The following is a 19,294-nucleotide window of genomic DNA, read 5'->3' as shown; positions in this document are numbered from 1 at the left end:
ATCACGGGGCACTGGGACAGGACCCAGGATGCCCAGCGACTCCCTCTGTCTGATTGCAGGTACAATCTTAGCAGAAGCAATTATGATGCAACTAATTGCTTTCGTTTAATCACAGAGGTAAAAAAAAAAAAAGGCTCCCTAAATATTGCAGGCCAGCTGGAATGTCGGGATAAAAATCAAGGTCATATAATCTCATATGTGATTGTTGAGACTCAAGATAATCTCTCTTCCATCAGTATTCTAATCAATCAACTTGCAACAAAATTAAAACAGGGAAAATTCTGGTGTATGGTAGGAAAGAAGTCGTTGCATGTGTGAATTTGGATAGCATTTCCTAATTAGGATATTCTTTTTTATTAATTCACCCTCCCCTCCTGTAGTCATTAACCTAAGTAGAAACAGTGAAAGCCTGTCAATGTTTTTTACTATATAAAAATTAAAGATGCCTAAATATATATATTTGCTAGCTGACTCTTCCCTCAGATGCTTTAAATTTACCTGCTCTCGGTAGTAGAACAGTTTAACTCATCACCTACCTGCAATCATCCTTTAGTGTTTCTGAACCTCTCTTAAACTACTATCATTTAAATACAACATAACCACGAGGATTTTCTTCATCTTCCTCACAGCTATAGCAATAGCTTCAGACCCGAAAGAGCCTCCTCATCTATCACACCCATTTTACCACAACACAATGGCATGTAAAGTGCTTAAGTAGGCTAGTATATGTATTCCCTAATTTGGGAATGCATACAAAAAGGAAACTTGCACACCATTTTCAAAAGATAAGCCTGGGGGGGGGGGCTTAAATTCATAACTTTGCTGGACACTAAAAATCATGATCTTAATAAAGACACTGATTTATGGCTTCTTACAAGAAATCTGTAACCCACTAATCCCCTTTTTGTCCTATGACCACAGGAGTGTTAACAGGCCACTTCACCTTGAGCAGTCCCCCAGAATATGTGCTAACTACTTATGCTAAACTATCTGTTTGACCTTGTATATTTAGCTGTTACACTTTGAGTACCTCTCCCAGACCTGAGGAAGAGCTCAGTGTAGCTTGAAAGCTTGTTTCTCTCACAAGTAGAACTTGGTCCAAAGTCCAATAAAAGATATTACATCACCCACCTTGTTTCCCTAATTTGAACATGAAATTGCATTAACTAGACATGCAAACAGCCATGTGACTGAGTAGATACCTTACACCTACCTTCGGTTTCATCTCTTTTGAAAATCTGGCCATATGATTAATCAGATAGTATCAGACAACAGTGTGATTAGAGACAGGAACAAGAACATTACCCTATTGCCTGACAACTATTTGCCAGCATGCACGGTATGTAAGTAAGTAGACAAATGCCTGAGAAGTGCAAATATTACCACATGCTACAGATCTGTAGCATTATTTCTTGCACTTCTTGAAACAATGCTTCCAATAATGCAGTAAATTCATGATCTTTTATTCCTGTTATACCACACAGAAGATAGTACTTCCATGGAATGCCAGCACAGAATGATGCCCATAAATAGAAATTACAGGAATTAAAATATCTTCTCCTAATCTTTGAACAATGGAGTACAGGTCAGCTTAAGTCCCATTTCCGGCGACTTATTGTGCACAATAATTTTAGTAAAAAGTCAGTGATAAACTGATAGCAATCTATATAGGTATAGACCTATGACATATTTTGTACAGAACAGATATAAATTACAAAATACCAGGGACTTCATTGTCACCCTTTGCCCAGGATAGCTGCAGACCTTTTCCAGCAGTAGTCATTTGCAGTTCCTATAGGTTACCATGCCAACATTAATTGTACCATACAGTATATGCATTTCAGAGGTGGTCTCAACTGGAACACCACATCCAAACTCCTTCAGTCTTTGAGGGGTATCTAAAAATAATTTTAGACCTGCACATGGGATCTGAAATCCCCTGGAACTATGGGGAAGTTCACATCTGGATCCATCATGAATAACGACATTGCTGTCTAATATTGGATGGTTCCCCCTCATGCCTTACAACACATATTATACACTGGATGAATGTCATGGGCTCACCTTCTTTCCTAGGTTGAACTGAAATATATATTAATCTTATTGTGCAGGATGTTTTTTTTCCTTCTTTGTTTTGTGTTTGTTTGTTTTCCTTCCAAGAAGTTCCTTGGCCTTTTTTCAAAGGACTGGGATATTAGAAATTGTCTTGATTCTAGGACTGACCCACTGTACCTGCTGTAAATTCAGCTCCTTGATGAGATGGTCAATACCAAAGTGGTACAATTCTTGGTTAAGAAAAGGATGGAGTCCATTTATGTATCACCATGGATTTCTAACATTGCAATTACCTCCCCCCCCCCCCAAACCACTGAAGGTGTTAGGAAGACAATGTTGGGTACTGCTTTGATTTTAAATAAAGCTGTAATACCTGATTGTTATCCCCAGCCTACTACTGAGTTAATAGTGGGTATACATGGCTCTGTACTATCCAATAACTTGGATCTGAAATATAGATGTCTTGTGATTCCCAGCGCTCCAGCTTCTCAGAACCTTACAGCTTTCATTACGATTCAAGGATTTTGTTTATTTCATATGGATGTCTTTTGGTCTGTCACCTGCTCTGAGTTGCTCTCAGAAAATAATATCCACCAGGAAAGCATTCCTTTGGCGGCAATTTACTTTAATAACATAGTTCTACTTGGCACGTTCTTTCTGCTGATCACGTTGCTACCTGACTGGAGTGCTACAGTTCTAACAGCAGTACAGCCTCTCCTTGAGCACTGGGACGGATCCGAAGCTGATTTGTGGGTTATTACCACGGCAGCACAAACTAACCTCACATCCAGCTCTGTGTGGGGTGTAATTTTTGCACAGTGTTGTGCTTATCCTTGCTAATGGGATTCTATTGCTTCCATAGAAAACAATGATATTTCGATGTGACAGCTCCTGTGTTATCAGAGATTGTGCAATTTTATTACATGGATGGTATCAGCATGTCACCTCTGCTCATGCAATCAGCTCATGTCCTTCAATATGTCCTTCAACTAAGGGGGTATATGATAGCGGTCTATAAAATCATAAATAGTGTGGAGAAAGTGAACAAGGAAGTGTTATTTACCCCTTCTTATAACACAAGAACCAGAGGTCACACAGTGAAATTAATAGGCAGCAGGTTTAAAGCAAACAAAAGGAAATACTTCTTCACACAACCCAAAATCAAGCTGTGGAACTCATTGCCAGGGAATGTTGTGAAAGCCAAAAGTATAACAGGGTTAAAAAAAGAATTACATACATTCATGGAGGATAGACCCATCAATGGCTATTAGCCAAAATGGTCAGTGATGCAACCCCATGTTCTGGGTGTCCCTAAACCTCTGACTGCCAGAAGCTGGGACTGGACAAGAGAGGATGGATCACTCAGTAATTGCTTGTTCTGTTAATTTCTTCTGGAGCATCTGGCATGGGCCACTGTCGGAAGAGAGGATGCTGGGCTAGAAGGACATTGGTTTTATCCAATATGGTCATTCTTATGTTCTTAACCCCTCTCATTTCAAGGCATTATGGTCCCTATCCACAAAGCACATATACACATCTAGCCTTAAGCATCACTTGTCCCAGTGAAGTAACTGGGACTGCTCACATGCTCAAAATTTAAATGTTTGACTGGGGAAAAAATCATGTATTTATAGTAATGACATGTGAATAATGAAACAAATTTCATACTTTTCTGCCTGCCAGAGTCCAACATGGCAATTCAGAAATGAGGTTGTTTGGAAAATTCCCAAGTTAGATGATGAATGATTATTAGAGCTAGTCAAAACTCAGAATTTCTGTTCCTGGGGAAATTATGACATTATAAAATTTGTTTTCATTCTGAATATGAATGAAAATAAAACATTTCAACAATTCTTGGAAAATAAAATTCTGGTAAAAATTGTTTTTCAAATTCTACTTTTATTTGATATCAAATAAAAATGGAAATGAAACATCATTTCACAATGGAAAACCAAAACCCTTTAGACCTTACCAATTTTTTTTTCAATTTTTAAAAAATAAAAATTGATCAAAATTGACATTTCCAGGAAATTTGTCAATTTTTATAAAATGGCATCTTCCAATGGAAAAACATTTAATTGGAAAATTGTTGACTGTCAGAGACTGAGATGTGGGCAGTCATGCCCAGTGGTTAGAGCAGGAGTCAGGAGCCAGGAATCATATCCCAGGTATGAGAGGCCAGGCACCAGAAGTCAGAAATCAAGGATCGGAGCTGAGGGTCAGAACTGGAGTCAGAGGCCAGATGCCAGAGCTGAAGTCAGAAGTTTAGGAATCAAAGAGGAGGATCAGAACAAAGCTCCCTGGAGTAAGGCAAGGCAGGGCAAGGCTGAGTCCAGTGCAGGAGCAGGGCTGGGAACAAGGCAGAGGCAGGAGCTATTGCAGCCCTGGGCAAATGCTTTGAGCAGCCACTCAACTACTGCTGGCTTAAGACCTGGTCTGCTGACTCTTCCCACCAATCAGGCCATGTAGCCAATCAAGCAGCCTACTACAAGCCAGTTGTGCTCATTAGGTTGCCCAGAGACTGGCCCTGCTGTAGGCTCCAATTCCTGACACTGATCAACTCCACTAATCATGCCTCACATATTCAGAACATATTTGATAATGGTTTACAATGTGTCTAATACAGCTGCAAATGACACCCGATAGTATGCCACAGCATGCTATTTTGATTAAACCGTATAGTTAAAAATGTCTTAATCCACCACTTTCTTATGAAGTACAACAGTTGAGTTACCTACACAAACACTGAGCTCAGATTATTGTGAACTGAATAATCTTGTGTACTGCTACCTAATCACAGCACCTTGGAAATGTAGGACTAGAAATCATCTTGTCCAACCCCCCTGCTCTGAGGCAGGACCAAGTAAACTTAGACTCTTCCTGGGGTCTAACTTCTTCTTAAAAAACACCAAATGATGGGAATTCCACAACCTCCCTTGGAAGCATATTCCAAAGTTTAAAACCCTTAGAGTTAGAAATTTTTCCTAATATGTAATTTAAATCTCCCATGCTGCAGATTAAGCCCATTACTTCTTGTCCTACCTTCTGTGGACATGGAGAACAATTGATCACAGTCCTCTTTATAACAGCCCTTAACAGGTTTGTGGCAGGTTTGGCTGATCGCGGCCCCCACTCGCCGCGGTTCGCCGTCCCGGGCCAATGGGGACGGCGGGAAGCGGCGCGGGCCGAGGGATGTGCTGGCCGCGGCTTCCCACCACCTCCATTGGCCCGGGACAGCGAACCGTGGCAAGTGGGGGCTGCGATCAGCCGAACCTGCCGCGTCAGCAGGTAAATAAACTGGCTCGGCCCGCTAGGGTGCTTACCCTGGCGAGCCGCGTGCTGAATGTTGCCGACCCCTGTTCTAGATAATACTTAGTCCTGCCTTGAGTGCAGGGGACTGGACTAGATGACCTCTCGAGGTCCCTTCCAGTTCTATGATTCTAACCACCCTTTAACAGCCACCCAGAAAGACCATTCCTGAGTAGAATTCAAGCGGGCCACAATGGCCTAAGATATATCAGAACTACACCATACACATGGTGTCCTGATTTGGGGTGACCAAAGGACTGTTATTTATTTTTACTTATATTGTGGTAACACCCCAAAGTTCCAATCGGGATCAGGGGCCCATTGTATTGGGTACTATAAAACCACAAAGCAAGATATGGCCTTTGTCACACAAATTACAATCTAATTTAAATATGAAGCAGGTAGGTGTAACAAACAAGAAGGGGGAAGTCACAAGAGACTGGCTGAGAATATTTGTGATACTAGGTTTTGATACTGGCTAACAACATGCATAAATTGATGGTTCTGAGATGATAGCAAATAGACAGATACATGCAATCTAAGGACCAGATTGTGAACCCCTTTCTCACACACCATGAGCTTCATATTCACATCCATATATGCTCATCTGTGTGGCTAAGGCCCTAAATAAATAAAAATGGTCACCAAAGCACATTCATTCTCTACCTAGTCAGGGACATTGGCAGTCTCTTGTGGTTCTCAAGGAGGGATGTGAAGCAGGAGATGTTGGCTTTCCAATTTTCCAGCTATAATAAAAGACTATATAGCTTAGATTCGGAGCATTGTTTGTATTTGATTTCCTCTTGGAGATCTGCCAGTTCACATTTTTGAGGTTTCCTTGAGGAAAAGCCCTACAGACCTGGTATGGACCCTCTTTTGGGGAGTATTCTCAGGATTTTGAGCTATTCAAATCACTCTTTGGGAAGTCCAAACAAAAAACTAATTAATTTATAATATTGCTTCAAACATTAATTTCTTCTTCTCACTCCAAATCTTCAAGCTGACAGTTAACTCATTTATAGACCAATATAAGACTTCTAGCTGTACCTTCATTCTTATTCCCATTTTTCTATGTAGATTCTTCCACAGTCTCCACAAACACAAAACTACAAGATTTTTGGTTTTAAATAACCAAATTTATTTAGTTAGTATGTTGCCTTCCCATTTTCAGCCAGTCTAGACATTGAGTTGGTAGCAGGTTGAAATGCAATTTAAACAAATGATTCATGAAATGACCAAACCAAATGTTTCTATTGTGTTCAATGAGCAGGGAAGTTAAAAGAGAAAAGAAGGATGATTTATTAAAGGTGGGCTTTATGAAAATAAATATGCCTAGAGCTCATCATCACAATACATACAGAAGTCTAGTTAGGTAGCATACTTCTGTATTTCCTGTTTCCCTCCACCCCCTGTAATTTGTCCAGCTCACCCTTGAACTGTTTTTTACTGTGACTGTAGTTCCCATATTGTAGCTGGCTGAATTCCTATTGACATGATTACTTAATGTGGCTGGGATATTATTGTGTTACTAGACTCTAGAGCCTAGAAAGATCCTAGACCAGTGGTTCTCAAACTGGGGCCGCCGCTTGTGTAGGGAAAGCCCCTGGCGGTGGCCAGCAAATCCCTTGTCCCGCGCCACTTCCTGCAGTCCCCATTGGCCTGGAGCGGCGAACCGCAGCCAGTGGGAGCCGCGATTGTCCGAACCTGCGGACCCGGCAGGTAAACAAACCGGCCCGGCCCGCCAGGGACTTTCCCTACACAAGCGATGGCCCCAGTTTGAGAACCATTGTCCTAGACCCTAGTGCCTAGAGTCTTGGATATAATCTTTTTATTATTTGAAATCCAAATAAATTAATAAAATAAATGTTAGTAACTTCCCCTTGTGAAAAGACATTCTGCTTGTATTTGTTTATGCAGGGGGTTCCAGTTTGGTGGATTAATGACGCTAAATCTTGATGCACAAGTGATGTGCTAATATTCATATGCAGCATCTCTAAGAGGAGACCACATTGCAACACAGAGGATTCACCATTCAATACGATAACCCAGGATATTTTATTTAGAATTTACAAAAAAGTCTGCATATATACTAGGAGTTGCCTCAGTGATACCTATTATTCACAATGCTGGTTTCCTGCAATACAATTGGCAGTAACAATTAAATCCCACCTGTTCTGCAGAGCATTTCCTCCCTTGCAGAGGGAAATACACTGCAATGAATGCTTGCTGGCTTGAAAAGAAAGAGAGAATCCCTTCTTACAGGAGATTAAGAATGATAAGGCTTTGGTACTGCAGCAAATGAAACAAATTTTGCAGTTCAAACCAGTCTGGTCATGTTTGTCCTCTCTTCAAAAAGAACAAAATAATAATTTTAAAATATTCCTATTACACCAAAAATCGGTAGTATTGGTGGTTGTGATGTATTGCATGTTCAATCAATGTATAGTACTGATTGCAACACTAATCATGCTCTTGTTAGGGCCAAGCTCCAGTTACATCTTTAAAAGATGTGTTATGAGATGCCAAAAGGTAAACCTCACCTCAACATCACCAATATGAAGGATTCTGACACTTGTGCAAAGTTTCAATGTCTGCTTGAGCCTATTTTTGAAATGATCAACCCGATTCCCCTAATTCTGACACCTTGTGGGAAACATTTTAAGAGTAAGACACTGGCTACTGCCAAGGATGTCTTTGGAACAACAATGAAAAAACATCCTGACTGATCTGAACATCTGCTGCTCCCACTTATAGAAAAGAAAAAGCAAACTCGCCTAAGTCTACTTCAACAGCCATCCAAGCTCAAAAGTCTCAAGTTTAAAGAGGCTAAGGTTGCGGTTGAGAAGGCCACCAGAGAATGTGCCCAGAAGTAAGCAAGACCTGTGCAGAAAGATTCAGATCTGGCTTTGAAAGATGGGACCTTTGTGGTACCTATAATTGAATTATAGGGGTACTTGGTCCACCTTCTGAAAAGACTGCAAACCTGAAAGCGAAAGATGTTACCATATTGACTGTCGGGCAAAAACAACTTGACCAATGGACTGAGCATTACAAAATACTCTATTCAAAGGATGCCATTATCTGAGATACTGCCTCAGCTGCCATTACCCAGCTTCAATGATGCATGAGCTGGACCAAATACCAACTCTTGATGATGTAGAGAAGGCTATCAAAGAGATTGCACCTGGGAAAGCAGCAGGCAACGACCAGATACCTCCGGAGCTCCTAAAGGCAGGTGGGGGGGAGGGGAGAAAAAGCTTGTGAGTGACATCTATGCACTTCTCTGCACCTGTTGTGAAGAAAGCCTTATACCCCAGGATCTGAAAGATGCAAAGATCATTACTCTAGTCCATATAAAAATAAAGGGGACAGAGCAGACTGCAACAACTATTGAGAGATATATTTGCTCAGAATGGTCAGCAAGGTGCTTGCAAGGATCCTGTTGAAAAGACTCCAAGTCCTTGCTAAGAGAGTCTACCCTGAGAGCCAGTGTGAATTCAGAGCTGGACACTCTACAACTGACATGTCCTTCGCATTGCACTCGTTGCAACAAAACAGCCATGAACAACAGGCTCCTCTCTATGTAGCATTCATTGACCTACAAAAGGCCTTCGACACAGTTAGCAGGAATGGCATCTATAAGATCCTGTTGAAAATTGGCTGTCCACAAAAGGTTCTCTCCCTATTCAAGGAATTCCATGAGGAAATGAAGATAACCATCCAGTATGAAAATGAAACATCATCCGAGTTTAATATTGATACTGGTATGAAGCAAGGCTGCATCTTAGAACGCACTGACTTTAGCATCTTCTTCTCTATTCCTCCTAAGTACACCTTTGGAAATGATTAATCTGGCGTACTAACTGAATTAAGGATGGACGGCAGCTTGTTTAAGAGCAGATGATTCCAGAGCAGAAGGCATGTCACCCAGCTTACTATTTGGGATCTGCTTTTCACAGATGACTCTGCATTTGTCTCTAATTCACCTGATGAACTGCAGGTCACGATGAATAAGTTTTCTGAGGCATGCCCCAAGTTTGGCATGGTAATCAGTATCAAGAAAACAGTTGTCATGTCACAAGGTACCAACATTCCACGCAAAATCTATGTCAATAATGAAGTTCTAGACAATGTAGATCACTTCTGCTATCGCAGCTCACGTAACCTTGATAGGGAACTTGATGCTAGAATTAGCAAAGCTTCTGTTACCTTTGGCAAACTTACCTCACATGTTCAGAACAAAAAGTCGCTATCCCTGAACACAAACATGAAGACAAAACCCTTCTTTATGGTTGGGAAAGCTGGGTTACATACTCTGAGCAGGGGCAGAGATTGAACAGTTTCCATCTTTGCAGTCTTAGAGAAATACTTGGAGTTACTTGGTAGCAATGGATCACCAATAATGAGATCCTTGAGAGAACTGACCTACAGTCTATGCAGACTATCCTGGATGTTCGCAGGCTTCGCTGGTTGGGACATGTGGAGCGCATGCCTCAAGATCATCTGTGGAAGGCTATGCTCTATGGCCAACTTAACTGCCCACGATGCAGAGGAAGGCCAAAGCTCCAATACAGCGACAAGGTCAAGCAAGGCCTGAAGAAATTCAATATTCCCCCTGACAACTGGGAAAATCCTGCCCACAATCATTCAGTTGAGAGAAGCCGAGTTAGGACTGGTGCACTCACCATGGAAAGCCACCAGAGAACCCAGGCTGAGGCCCACAGGTGAGCCAAGAAGCAGAGTATGCTTCAACTTCCATCTGGTGAGTGGACCTGTAGCCACTGTGGGAAGGTTTGCCGCTCGCACATCGGGCTCTTTCCCCATACCATTGCTAAGCACCACTGACCGGCTGACTTTGTCGCATCTACTTTCATCTGTCAAGATGTTGGATGGCCATATAATACAGTACAGAAAGCAATGAGTGCCAACCCATGGAGGTCCAAGAAGGCATGGATGAGGAGAGAGACAGCAAGATAGACCTGAGTCCCTCTTTACTCTGGGTAGCGACAGAGTGGGAGAAGAGAGTCCAGCAGCAGCACTGGGAGCATGGGAGGGAAGGGAGAAGAGCAGAGTATAACTGACCAGCTTCCACTGGCAATCATGTATCCCCAGCCTTCAAAACATACGTAGCTATGGCTCTTTGGAAGTTGTGATTTGTCTCCAGCCACCCACCCACCACTACCACCAGTTGGTTGTCTCTTAGGAGGGAGGAGTTGCTAGTCACAAATACCTGGAGGGCCAGTTAGTCTACTGTCCCACTGTCATTACTATTGGTTTCTGGGGTGTGGACTTACTTGACCCTGACTCTTCCCAACCTCGGGTTCACTGAAAGTATCTACAGCCCAATTCAGCAACTCAGCTGATCCTGCTATTGGATGAAAATGACCTAAATTTCCTCTGAGATGTCATGAGCATGGGACAGGACTTACTCTTGTTACTACAAGAGGTTCTTTTTCGGGGGTCCCTAGATTTCTTCACCCAGCCCTAGTTATTATTTTTAAGTAAATCCATACTGGGGTATAAATATCCCGGACACTGGCTTTTCTACAAATGTGGGTCAAAGAAAATAAGGGAGTGACACCACCCTTTAAAGAACTGAAGTGGTGGAAGCTACCTTTTGGCCATATGATCTGCTAAGAACTGTGCTCCTAATTCTCTCTGTCTATTTTAGGAGACTCCTTGAAAACAATGTTTGTAGCAAACACATGACACTTGCATGACTAATGCAAGGCTTGGGTATGTCCAAACATAGTCTGATGAATTAAAGTCCCCATGGGAAGGGGAGTCTGAGCGTCAAGTGAGAAGGAATGTTTCCCCTTTTCGTAGATTGTAACTTTTATTCAGCTTATATTAATAAACTTATTTTGGTACTTTCCATTTCAAAAGCACAGCATAGGCTTTTTTTAAATATTAATGTTGACTTCCAAGTATAAAAACTATGGCAAGGAAAACCAGGCACTTAGGTTAAGAAATCCTGTTGTACTCACATAGTCATTAAGTGAAGGGTATAATATTATGCCCTTGTTTTAATTTGACCTTTGTCCTGTGTTTAATTTTCATCACTTAATTCCCTTGTGGCTCTGAACAAGATATTGCTTCTGTTTTTCACATTTCATTTTCAATTTGAAAATTTCAAGCAGAAATATCCCAGCATCTAGATCAAAAGTTACTGTAAAATACATGCAGCCTTATAGGCCCTGATTCAGCAAAGTTTTTGAGTAAGTGCCTGAATAAGTTTAAGCACATGAGCACTTCCAATGATTTCAATGGGACTGTTAATGAGCTTAAAGATAGGCACGTGTATAAATGCTCTGCTGCACTGGGACATATTTGCTGTAGACTTTCTAATTGTTCTAATTTAAAGAGTTTTAAAATGATGTTTGGGATTTTGTTTGTATCATTTACAATGCATTCCAAGTTTATGACTAACCATAACTATATATTCACTGGCATCAAGACATACAGTGCATCAATTTTCTTTCATTTTTGTTTCTCAAACACTACAACAAACACAACACTATAAATATGTGACATGACTAAATGATGAAACAGCAGCTTCCTGCTGAAATTTTAAAGCGAGATAGACATTGTTTTAGCTGAAGAAGCCATTTAGATACCAGCTGTTCCCACTGAAAAGATGTGGCAGCCATCAGCAGAAATAAGAAATGCTCCCTCTGTACATATTGAAATGAGTTTTATTTCCCTTTCCTCTCAGTTCTGTGCATCTGCCGATGAAAGAGGCAAGCTAATTCTTCCCTATATCTCATCCCAAGTAAAAATCTTTAATGAGAGGTATCTTAGCACCCAGTATTGCACTCAGGTAAAACCTTGCTGCTTTCTATTGAGCGTAGGAGAAATCCTACGTATGGTAATAAGCCATTCAACAGCGTCAGAGCTGGAGCTGATAGGGAGGGAACAGTTTATATGTACATATCAAAATTATTTTCTTACATGTCTGTGTTTTTAGATAGAATAAGAAATAAATATATAGGGGGTAAGTAGAAGAAAATAATGTGGTATACCCCAGTGTGTGACTCCAGGTAAATGCTGACTTCTTAACAGTGACCACTGTACATGATTTTTCATTTGATTTGGGCTACCAAATTGTGACTGATTATGAATAATCGAGTCATACATTCTAGATATAAGAATACAATAACTGAAACGTTATCGTATGGGTAATTCCATAGTCTGCATATTAATAAACTCAGCATGGCCTGGTGTTTATTCAGAATAAAATTGCTAATGACTATGATAGAATATTTGTCATATTTTTTCATCCAAAGGGAAGGTTATGAAGCTGGGATAACTAACATCTGTCCTCGGAGACAGGTATAAAATGCATCATATCTTATTAAAGATTTTGCTTCTTTTGCCACAGGCAATCAATTACAAAATATTTGATTAAGAAAACATTGCATTAGTATTGTATTCTCAAGCTGCCTCTTATCATTTTCCTGTAGCATATTATAATGACAATCAGTATAACTCATTATTCCAAGTAAGGAATGTAGTCATTTTCTTCTTAATGATTGAAGTGAAATGTATCTATTGGGACCATTTTTAGTTTATTCTCTCTTACACTATAATATTTTCATTGTTAATACTTCACACAGTGCTCGTGCAGCCTAAGAAATGTCTTTGCAGAGTCTCCGTGCATATCACTTTAAACATGAATATTATTTCTAGTTAACCACAGAATATAATGTAATGTGCTAGATAATTTCGTACGAAACTAGAGATTTGAATACAGTTAACCAGGCATAGATCTACTGAACCTGTTTGTAGTGCTACAACGTTTCACATATCATGCATTTCATCCAAGAACCTATAAAAAGTAATTAATTAAACTTCTCATACTCCTGTAAAATAGATAATTATCACAAAACTGAGCTAGAGAGAGGTTAAATGACTTGCCCGGGGCTAAACAGTATAACAGAGGGAGAGCAAGGAAAATAATAAAGAATACGTAGATTGTCAGTCCCTACCTCAAAAAGCTATCTTTTTGTTCTATGTTTGTACCGTGCCTAGTAAAATGAGGTCCTGATTGGGCATTACTGCAATTAACTAAGTAAAATAAAATAAAATAAAATAAAATAAGAGAACTTGGCTCCCACTCTCTTGCTTTTGCTGCTAGACACACAGCTTCTCAAGACAATGTGTTCAGGTTGGCATCCCCAATCTTATTATCTATCTTCCATTTGACAATTTGTACTTCTCAGCTAGAATGCCAGTTTTATATTCTGTACATCTAAGAAATGCACCAAAGAATTCATGTGAGTAATTTTGGCAGATAATTTCTAAGGATTTAGGAAAAATGGCTTTCACCATGAAATATCAAGGCCAAGGTACTTCAAAGTAAGAGTCTGAAGAAAGATCTCTGAATACAGATAAGTAGCCAGATTTTCAAAAGTATGTAGACACCTAAAGATGGAGATCAGTGCCTAGTGGTATTTTCAAAAGTGTCAAAGTGAGTTAGATTCCTAGGTCTCATTGGTTTCAGATGCAGATAGGTGTCTAACTTGCTTAGGAACTTTTGCAAATCCCACTAGGCACCAATCTCAACCTTAGGTACTTAAATGTCTTTGAAAATCTGACTCATACCAACTCAAATGAAGTCAACAGGTCAACTTTTGTAAGCCAGTAATTAAATAAAACAACAACAACAAAACCCACACACATTTATTTAGGAATCTTTATAAATTATGTAACAACACTATAGAAATGCAGTGCATTATATTTTTCCAATGTTGGATTAAATGTATTTTATTATAAAATATTAGAGCTTTTAATGATTTAACCCCAAAGTAATCTGGGAATCTCTAGCCAAAGGAAAACTTCTGTAAACTCCTGAGCAAGATTAGTTTTAACTTTCATCAACTGTGCAAGTGTACATTATCATCAATCATCTTATTATGACACTAAAGAAAAAAAAAACTATTCCTTTCCCTATGCGCTTTGTAGAAATATCCACAATTTAAGGTCATTCTTATTTGGAAATCTGATCAATTGTTTCCTCCGGGTTAAATCATATTACATAATTCATTTTTACTGAAAGGAAAAGAAAAGGCTTCAGAAGAACAATGTATATGAAATTCAGAGTAAAACAGAATCATAGAACTGTAAAAGGGACTTAGAAAGCACATATAGTCCATCCCACTACACTCTGAGGAAAAGACCAGCTCATCCCAGACTGGTGTTTGTCTAACTTGTTCTTAAAAACCACCAATGACAGGGATTGCATAACCTCCCTTAGTAACCTATTCCAGGGCTTAATTATCCTTATCGATAGAAAGGGTTTCCTAATATCTAACTAAATCTCCCATCAGATTAAGCTGATTATTTCTTTTCCTACCTTCAGTGAACATGGAGAACAATTAATCCTCCTCCTCTACATAACAGCCTTTAGTATATTTGAACATGGTATCAGGCCCCCCCCACCCCTCAATATTTATTTCTGAAGACTGTGCATACACAGGGATTATTTTCCAACCTTTCCTTATGTCAGATTTTGTAAAAATAAAAAAAAAAAAAAAAAAAAAAAACACTAATTTTTATTGTTCTCTCCTCTGTCCACTTCTTTCTTGAAAGAATGGTGCTCAAAACTGGACACAATTCTCCAACTGAGGCCTCATTAGTGTCTAGTGGTACAATTACCTCCAGCGACTTTTATATAATATTATATATAATGTTAATATTAGCTTTTTTTCACAACTGCATTATATTGTTGACTCATTCAATTTGTGATCCACTGTTCCTCCAGATCCTGTTCTGTAATAGTATTGACTAGGCCAGTTAGTCCCCATTTTGTAGTTAGGAAGCAAAAATCAAATGCACAAGTGTAGTACTTTGAATTTGTCTTTATTGAATTTCATCTTGTTGATTTCAGACCAATACTCCAATTTTTCAAAATCATTTTGAATTCTAATCCTGTCCTCCATAGTGCTGGCAACCCCTACAGTGCAGTTCAAATCAATGAAGCTATGACACTTTACACCAGCTGATGATCTGGTCCATTCAAGTCAATACGTCTTTTTACATTAATTTCAAACGGAATTCAGATCAGGCCTCAATGTCTGCAGGCCAGCAACTCAAGTGACTTGGTTTTTTTAGGGCTCATCATTATGTTAGTTTTAAAGTCTTTTCTACTGTCTGCCCAGCTAGACATCTGGAAATCACTATGTGCAGCAGGAACAGAATCACTGTTGTATGGAAAGATTTGTGTACCTCGCTTATGGTATCTCAAATTAAACTAATTTGGTTTTAACAAAAACTAATTGAAAGTAATTTAATAGCAATTGATTGTTAAGAGGATACATTTTGCGGTTTATCAAGTCTATAGGAATGTTGTATAATTAGTTCAAAACTGCACAGGCAATAATGTAATTATAGTCTTGGCAACTTTAAACTTCGAAGCAATGTTTAAACAATTAATTAAAATTTAAAAGATAATGATATATTAAATGTTTTTAATGTTGATTGCTAAAAATGCTAATCAATATTTCTTAAGTAATCCAATTAACTGAGTAATCTAATTTCCAATATCTCTGAAGCTATACAAATATAGCTTTATAAACATAGCTTTCAAGTTTTATAAATATCCAGATAAACATTTAATGTAAATTAACAACCAATTACATATTAAAGTCATTGCATTATTATTAGTGATATACATAAGGTCAACTGTGTACCAACCAGGTCTTACGCCTTATTGTTTTTTAAGATATTGTACAAATAAAAAATACCCACTTAACCTCACTGACGTGCATGTTTCAAAACATAGGTGCTGGAGACAGATCCTGAGAGGTGCTGAAATCAATGGGAGTACCAGGTGATCAGTAGTTCTCAAGATCAGGCCATAGAGCTCTATTATATTATGGAGAGACTATCAATTGTTAAGGACTCACTCCTGTAAACACTTGGGACCAAGCTGCTGTAAATTGCACTAGGGAACCAGTCTGGCGTAAACTGGGGTGAGGATTGAAACTCCTACCACTCCAAACTGTGCTGTTTCATGCTGAGACACAGCAAAGAATCCAGTCCATTGTCATCTCTTCTCTGCCTATAAAGATCTGTTTAGAGATGACAATTTAACAATGTTTCACAAGCTTTACTGACGCATGCTTTTAACAGACTTTATAACCATGGCACCTATTTTTACCATTTTACATGTGAAATAATCATAATTCTGGCAATGTTGCATGCTACAGCTTTTTTCTTATCTTTTCAAACTAAACTTTCCTCTCCCCCAAACTTTTGCATTTGTAATATAACCATAGCATAACTTTCCCCATGTTTTTGCCATTAACAACCAACCAGTTGTATCCACTATTGTTTCAGGTGATCACACTTTCATATCCCTCTTTTAAAAATGGCTCTCTCTCCATTCCATCAAATAAAAATGCTAAAGTAGCTGCTCCAGCTACATCACACATTGTTTTGTTCAGGTCTGTTCTAACCTGTAAGTTCACTGGGGCAGGGACCATCACTTCTGATATGTTTATGTGGTTCTTGTTGCTCTGTTAATGACCATTAAGGACTAGGTTCTTCAAGTGGCTGTGTGTGGCACAAGCTTACTCCTGCACCATATAGAGTCCCGCTGACTGTGATGGGGCACTCTGCAAGTGCATGGATGAGCCCCTGGGGATCTGTTTGCAGCATCAATCCTTAAATAACTACTGTATATAGAGAATTGTGGTGGCACACGAACAAAGTAATACTGTGAGAGATGAAACTCTACTGCAGACTTTGGTTTTACAGTACTTCATCTTTAAATCTTTCATATGCTTATTGAAGTCTGACCCTGCAATCTGATAGACAACAATGGACCTTTACATCTGCCTGGAGCAACACTGGAATTGATAGGCTTTGCATGTGCACAGAGGCTCACATGCATTGATAAGATTGCAGAAGAAGGGCTTTAGTGATGCAAAGGTTCATGTACTTGTACTGCAGCACAACAGCATTAGAACAACATGAAATTAACAAGTTTAGTTTTGGTGTTTGCCAGGGTCAGCAAGGCACCTTGCCTTTCAGACCTCCAAAGAATTCCAACGAGGACCAAAGATGTCCCAAACCAGTGTTAGTCCAATCTACTTTTAATTTTTATTTTAAAAACTGAGTAGTTAAAAGTGATGCTTCTTTTAATCCCTGAGGCATATTTCAAGAAGGCAAGTTGCATTAAATTCATTGCTATAATACCTTGGCTTTTTGATTTTTTTTTAAGGTGGCATAAAATGTACAAGAGAGGCTTAAAAAAAAGCCAAGAAGGTGAAAAATGAAACAGGAAGTGAAAAATGCTCTGAACTGCAGCATTTAACACTGTCTATAGTTTAAGATTTCAAAGTGCTTGTTCTCCACATTATGTCAGAACTATGGCTCTTTCTTTGACAGCCTTTTTTAAAAAGTGTGTGACAGTTTTAACTGTAAGCAACACTGAAGGACAGGAACTTGATTTCATCATTTCATGGTTGTCAGCTCAACAGACAGGAAGGTATATCTTAGGACAACACACTTCTCAGCATCTGCTTTCATGAATAAGAACACACTTCCATCATTAGTCATTTAACCTATATAACGTGACAACAAAATTTATTACAGCAGCTAAAGATTCGTGACATGACCAAGAATTCAAAATTGTTCTTTATACAATTTGCATCTGTTGAGTGCTTCAAGGTGACAATATATTTGAATATCAATTATATTTGTCCTATTCCTACTTTAACTAGATTCAGAAGTATTTCAAAAGCTTTAGAAGTATCATCTTGTGAGAAGAAACCAAGAGATCAATTATGGCTCATAGAATCTTAGTAGCTCCAGGGAGGATGTGGGTTTGCACTGCCCAAGTGGTCTTGGCCTTTTAAAGGGAGGTAGGATGGGAAGACATGCCCCTTGCAACAACTGTTTGAGGTGTAACCAGAGTTCTACCAACACTCAGCTATCCCAGTACATGATGTGCGGGAGTTCTAAGGTTATAGTCCATCTCTCACCCCACCCATAAAATGCCCTCTCTAGAGCACCTAGTATTGCCAGCAATGCTAGCTTTTTCCACACCTCTAGCACTGGGAACCAATTTATGCCTTGCTTATCTGAGGGGGAGAGGAGTGACATTTCCTGTACTTAATTCTCCTAGCACGCCACTGCAGGGCAGGCATGATACAACACCAAATATACTCTCAAATATATTCAAAACTGCTTTGTGAAAGTCTTAACAATTAAAAGGTCTAAAAATATATCAATATACTCTATGGGCCTGATACTTTAATTTTTGGTCCTTACTCAGAAAAACTCCCACGGCAGCTAAAGGGAGCTTTTCCTAAGAAAGTCCTGAGTGGGGACTGTACAGTAATTAAGGTTTATAGAATTGTCAGTATTTACCTAGCAGCTTCATAGCATTCATCATGAATCTGTGACAACCAACACAAAGCACTTGGAGATTCTAAGGCATGACAGTCATCAAATAAAGTAGTAGTGGAAGAAAAATTTAATCTTCTTAGATTGCTGTCATTTTCCAGCCAGCCAGCCAGCCAAATGAATGTTAAGGAAGAAGTACTGTATTGTACAGACTGAAATACAATGGGATGGATTCTCAAGAGCAGCCTCCCAATTTAGCATCCACAAGTTTTGGGTGCACAATTGTTTACAGGTAGAAACTCTATATCTATGCCTCTGGATTGATCTGCTAATCATCTAACTACTCAGTTGGTAGTATAAAAAATAGGATTTCTATGTACAAGTCTTGTAAGTGTAAATTTGAGAGGCAAGGTTCAGGACACTTCTAAAATGTGGTACTATCCCTTTGCTGTATCCAAATGGCTGAGGGGAGATTTTCAAAGGAACAAAGGCGAAATAAGCACCTAACTCATTGACTCTCAATGGTGGTTGAGCACCTAACTCCCACTTGAGCCTTTGAAAGTCTCCCCCTAAGTCT

This window comes from Terrapene carolina, unplaced genomic scaffold (assembly GCF_002925995.2).
Source record: "Terrapene carolina triunguis isolate 2854851 unplaced genomic scaffold, T_m_triunguis-2.0 Scaffold33891, whole genome shotgun sequence".
NCBI classification, from domain to species: Eukaryota; Metazoa; Chordata; order Testudines; family Emydidae; genus Terrapene; species Terrapene triunguis.
The sequence above is the reverse complement of the archived record's forward strand: the minus strand, read 5'-3'. Positions refer to the sequence as shown.